This window comes from Accipiter gentilis, chromosome 18 (genome assembly GCF_929443795.1).
Source record: "Accipiter gentilis chromosome 18, bAccGen1.1, whole genome shotgun sequence".
NCBI classification, from domain to species: Eukaryota; Metazoa; Chordata; class Aves; order Accipitriformes; family Accipitridae; genus Astur; species Astur gentilis.
Genome location: NC_064897.1, coordinates 23345434 through 23351520, shown reverse-complemented (window position 1 = coordinate 23351520; position 6087 = coordinate 23345434).

The following is a 6087-nucleotide window of genomic DNA, read 5'->3' as shown; positions in this document are numbered from 1 at the left end:
GCAAACCACACCTTGAATCTGTTGCCATATAATTTCTTGCTGGTTTTGTCTTTAAAAAAAAAAAAAGTAACAATTTAATATTGGGAAAATACTTTAAACTGAGATATCCCAGAAACCTGAAATAGCCAGTTCTTTGCTAAACAAAAATTTTATGTATGTGCAGATTTGAACAGTGTTTCTTACAAATCAGCATCATGCTGGCAGAGCCTCTGGAGGAGATCCAGTGTATCTGGACGGATGTTCTGGGTTTTGTGGCAGTCTGTCATTCTTCAGCAGTTATGACTGAACAAATGGAGTTTTTCATTAAATGTAAAAATGAATAACACAATCCCTACACGAGCCCCTTCTGTTTGTATTCCATTTATTTCAGACCGTCATACCCTGTTCTTGATGTTCCCAGATTCGCAATGGAAAAAGCTGTAGCCTCAGCTAAGGAGAAGCTAAGAGAGATTTGGCAGTTGGATGTGCAGAAAGGGGGCTGAGGTCATCCGTCGCATTTGCTTGAAACTAGCTACGTTTTTCAGGCTGCCGTCTCTTCTGTGAGTTTAGGTTCAAGTGTTTGGAATTTGTGGTTTACACACTGTCATGTGAGCAAAGGAGCTGATACTGCTTTGTTTTTCTTTCTCCTCGCCCTCACTCCAGGAATAGAACTGCAACCAACTTGCTCATTCACTTCCCGAAAATACAGGTGTAGAAGTAATAGTACAACACTTCGTTTGACCTCTGAAACCATTCACCTAATAAAGTTTGCAGGGTAATCTAGTGCTGGTGAAGCAAATGTGGTCTGAGGAAATACTTGCCTAATTTATATTAGCAGTAGCACAACCACTGCGGAGTCTTCATTTTGTTTAACAACTAACTGATATGTGTTTTCACGTTTCTGTTTGTAAGTACTCAAAGTTTAAAAGTAGCTTAGACCCAAACCAAGAGTGACCATTCCTGCTGTATCCCATCTGCTTCTACAAAACTGCCGTCTTTGGTTCTCTGAATGTTTTGTTTGAACTAACAAAGCCCCAGATTGAGCTTGAGACAGCTGTGGCAGCCTATGCAAAAACTTGGAGAAAGGCTGCTGGAAATAGCGGTGATGTTCAAAGATCTTTTTCCAAGAATGGTGACGTTTTTTAGGTGTCTTTCCATGACACAAGCAAATTTTTATTGCATTAATTTTTTTAATGAATGTCTATGTGACTTGATCCTTCTGATCTTTCTTTTATAGAGTGCTCGTGGTGTCTTTAAAAGCACAGAAACACTGTTATCTCTAGTCAAAATGCAGTTCGGAGAAAAGCTAATTTAGATGGCATTCTTTTACATCTCATTTTCATTACAGGCTTAATGGGAGCTGAGGCTCTGCCTTTACCAGTCTTGTTGATATATGTATGCATCTTTACTATTTTATTTATTCCTTTGTTCTGATCTCTGCTGAACACTAAAATACATGGCTGGATGGTGTAGCCAGAACACAGACGGAGTTGTGGCATGAGGCAGTATATCCTAAATATCTACTGACCCATGCTTATCTGCCTGTAGCTGAAAATCAGTCTGAATTAATGTGGGCTATACTTTAAATAGCAGTCTTCCTTGAACTGCTCCCTGGATACACCGTGCACTATGTCAGATTAGGAGATGGTCCTATCGCAGAGTTTCAAGATGATGCTCATTAACGTGTTGTAATGATAGATAGGTGATTTCTCTCTTGCCTTTGGCAGAAGAGGAAGCATATGGGCAACTGCATGCATACAGGAGATTCCTCGATGCAAAGCAACATGGAGAGCAAAGGGGAAAGCCAAGGGCTAGTATTTTCCCCAGCACCTTGCTGTCATGATAAGAGCTGGCAGCAGCCTTGCTTATAGCTATACAGTTCTTCATTTTGCAGAGCTTTGAACGTGATTAATGTTCTAGCTAAGTCACGTAGACTTGCTGCTTCAGTTATATTTACAGTGATGAGACAACTTGCTTTTAAGTCACTGCATTCCCAAATGGTGCAGGCTAGACTTTTTTCAGTTTTGATTTGTACTAAGTAGAAGAAAGGAAGCTTTTCACTTAAGTTGAAGTGAATTTTCTTCTGTTTAGAGATGAAAAAACCCCACCTGTACATAGATTCTAAGATGAATAATGCTATAGGGAAACTATAATTTATATAGGGCCCAAGCAGTTCTACAGGAAGAAGTTAAGCATTGATAATGTGGACAATGGTTACTCTTATATTCCTGTTTCAGGTTGGTTTGGTGAAAAGAGCAGTGGTGAAAGGATGCCTTTTGGCTGTGGTACACCTTAAGACATGTACCTAGTTGAAAACACGGACTAATGTCTCATCTTTGAAAATGAGATGGTGTTCTGGCATAATCATTCACGCTTCCACCCTTTAAAAGGCTGAAAAAATTATACTTAAGCGACTGAATATTGATCTGTTTACCTATTGATTTGTGAAATTGGCATGATAATGGACTGCAACATCACCTCTGACCCTCAGTTTGTAAAAATTTAATGGAAAGCTCTCTGGAAACTTGGTGCCAGTTCAGCTTGCACTGACATCCAAGGCCAAATGCTCTTGGGAGTGAGGGTGGTTTACCCCTATGCACAAAGGTTTCCAAATTGGTGCCAGCTGTGCTGAGTTTATTAAATTGCAGTCTCCAAGTATGGCTGTGGAGGCAGGGAGAGAGGTGAGGCAGTGCACAGCAGCCTGGAGGGAGTCAGCTACACCAGTTTAGGAAATCTTCCAGGCAAATTGCCAGGGTCATTTGCTGGAATATCTTATTGCAGCACCCTGGGCCAGAGGATCCATTTATCAGGAGCAACAGCACCTGATTTGCTTTTGTAGGAAAGAAAACTATTGAAGGTTTAAATCTGTTGGGCAGAGGAGCATCCTTCAGGCTGCTAATCTAATCTGTGTGTGCCTAATACTTAACGTGGCCCAGCCTGTACAGTATTAGAGACAGCAGCTGACTTTTAGGACAGAGCTGCCTGAAGGGGTTTGGTTTCTGGCTAACACACCACAGTTAATACATGGCTCAGTGCTCAGGCCCAGAAGGCACATCGACAACAGCACATTGCAAACAAAGATTTAGCAGCAATTTCCTCCCGGTCAGGTTCAGCCCAGGTTTTTGGTCCTTTTCAGGGGTGCAGACCACTTTTCTCCAGAAATCACTGGGTGCAGCGTGAGTCCTCCCCTGCCATTGGGGTAAAGGTGACTAAAGCACTTTCCCGCTGCCCCTGAACTGTTACCAGTGTGCACAATAAAAGGACAAAAAAGGGTTTTTCACAACCTAAAGCAGTTCTATTGCCCTGCCTTAGTACGCAGGTCTCCCCAAACTGAGGGTAGGGTATGGAGCTAGCCACTGGTTGGAGCTTGCCCAGTGACAACTACAGCAGAAAACTAATTTCTTAGATGTATTTGCATCAGGTGTGTCTTTAGTGTGGCAGAAACGAGGCAAAACTACAGAAGACCCTTTTTTTAAAATCAACAAAATAATTCGGTAAATAAGGGTAGGGAATCTGTCTGAAAGGACACAACTGTGATGATGAGAGTATCTCTCACCTGAAAGGAAACAGTAGCAGGAACAGCAAATAAAAGCAACTTCCAACAGCACACCCAAGACTGACAGTTCAGATATAAATGCTGTCATTCAAAATACAACTGCAGCTAAAATGTGGATGCCATTTTATGCAACAGCAAATTGGAAGGAGTATATAGCATTTTTAGTCCTCCCTGCACCCTGTGTGAAGACAAATAGTCAACCCCATCAGAGCTTATCTCCCATCACTGGTGAGAAGAGTGTAGAGCAGATGAAGGACTCTGGGAAGCACAGGTTTGCTTCTGCAGCGTCTGACTCTTTGGCCCTGGTCATGAAATCCAAACCCACCCAGATGCCCGAGTTCCCTGTGTAATCTAACACATCGGGAAAAGCAACCTGGTGAGCAGGAAGCTGCCTGGAGCCAGCTGGTTGGAAAAGCTAAGCACAGAGGGAGAAGGGAAAGGATCTTAAATCTCACCTCTAGCCAGCTGGAAAGCATTTCTGCTACAGGGAAACGGGCTCCGTCACTTTGGGATAAGAACATGGAGGCTGCGGGGTCTGGGGAGGGCTGCATCAGAGGATGAGTCTGCTCTTACTCTATTCAAACCAGCAGCAACAGCCACGTTTTACAAGCCAAGCAGCTGAAACTCATCCAAAACGTCTCCTGAGTGGATGCAGTGAGATCGAGTTCTGTACACCCCAGAAAAAGAAATACTGACAATAACTGGCATTTTTGTATTGTCTGGCGTGACAGCTCCCACATTGCTTCAGATGGCTCAGCAGCACCTTTCTACAGCAACTTCATCTTCCTAACCTTCCAACAGCAGCACAAGTACAAGAAACTGGTATCAGTAACTAATCTTTCAATAATAACTACATAAATAGTCTGCATTTATAATGAAACATTTATGCTATAGCATCAGTAGGTGACACCTCAATCCGTTAGATTGAAATTTCAAGTCTTTCCCCCCCCCCCCCCCCCCCAAGACAGTTGTTCCTAGGCTTGGAACATTTTCCTTCTAGAGCAGACAGCATATAAAGTCAACATCTAAAAGTCTCCCTACTCAGGCAAAGTGCAATGAAGAAATAATTACAAAGCTGCTACTAAAAAGAAAATATTGGGGTACTTCTTTATGCTGCTCAAAAGTTACGAGCTACTACTTGTACCTAATAACTTTTTGTTAAAGGAGAATTATCAGCACTGCATGTAAGAGCGAGGTGGTTGTCCTAAAAGGCAGTTAAGAGTCTCTGGCAAAAACCATTTAAATGAGAGAATACAAACAAAAAAAGAGGATGCAAACAAAAACAAGGAACTGGTGGTTTTGAACCTCCTAAGAGGGCACATACCCAGTGTGCCTCTTTTAAAAATCACTTGGAAGTAATTGTATATCAATAACTTCCATCTGTGGATGACAGTATTTTATAATTTAATGAAATACAGAAATAACTCTCTGAACACTACTTACCATTTGGCACACACTGAAATGCTTTGTCTCTTTTTCTCTTTGAAGATACCATATCCAAGCCTTAATTTTCATTTTAAGGAGCTGCTGTACCAACTTAGCAATTATGTCATATATTAAAAGCAGATGCTTGCGAGAGGCAAGAGCCCCCTCAATAAAAAAAATGACAGCAAACTAAGCCCAGCCCCAATTTAGTAGATTTTTTGTTTGTTAGTGGCAAGGCTGTAACTGCAACAAGTTTGGGCTTTTGAAGGGTTTCAGGAACAGACCAAGGAGCCACTTAGCACCTTTTCAGATGCCGGATTTTCATGACCTAGCATTAGGCACAGCTGGGCCCACTAGCTCCGAGCTCTCCTGGGCCTTCCTCCCATCCCGGCCCTCCTCTTCCTTCCCTGTCTCCCCCCCCCCCCCCCCATGCAGCCCAGCCCCTCCCTTTCTTCTGCTCTGCTCCTTCTGCCTCTTTGCTCAGCTGATGAGACCAGCAGAGCAAACTCTACCATCTCATAGAATCTGAAATCAAACTGGGTGCCTAAAACACATCAGCATCCCTCTGCCTCATGCCTTCAGGCACGAGTCTCCCGTTATCCCTCCTTCATCTCTGCGCAGCAATTCCTGCTACTGACAAGAGCAGAACGGCCAAACGATGGCTTTCGCGCTTGGCGGGGGGATGTCCGGGCAAGGACAGCGAGGGAGAAGGGGGCAGAGGGCGCTGGGTCTCCAGCACCAAGCCCCACAGTCCTGGGTACTCACGCTGTTTGCAGCCGAGGCTCTCCCCTGACCCAGGCTGGGGGCTGACGCTTGGCCAGAGGCTGCTTCCAAGTGGGTTCAACCTCCACCCCTTGGTTTGGGGAAGATTCAGCCTCCTGGACCCTGCCGTATCGCTTGTCCTCGGGCCAGGCACCACACCTGGGCTTGGGTTGTGATTTTTATCGTAGCGGTGTTCCCCAGGCCAGGCCTGGGTAAGGTCACAGCAAGGGGCTGCAGGTGCAAGAGAGAATTTCTCTGGCTGAGACTGGACGCCGTTCATTCACGCTGGGATCTAGCTGCGTGCCCAGCTCACCCCCACCTACCCCGCAGCACGCTGCGGGGATTTCCTCTCTCTGGAGGAAGCG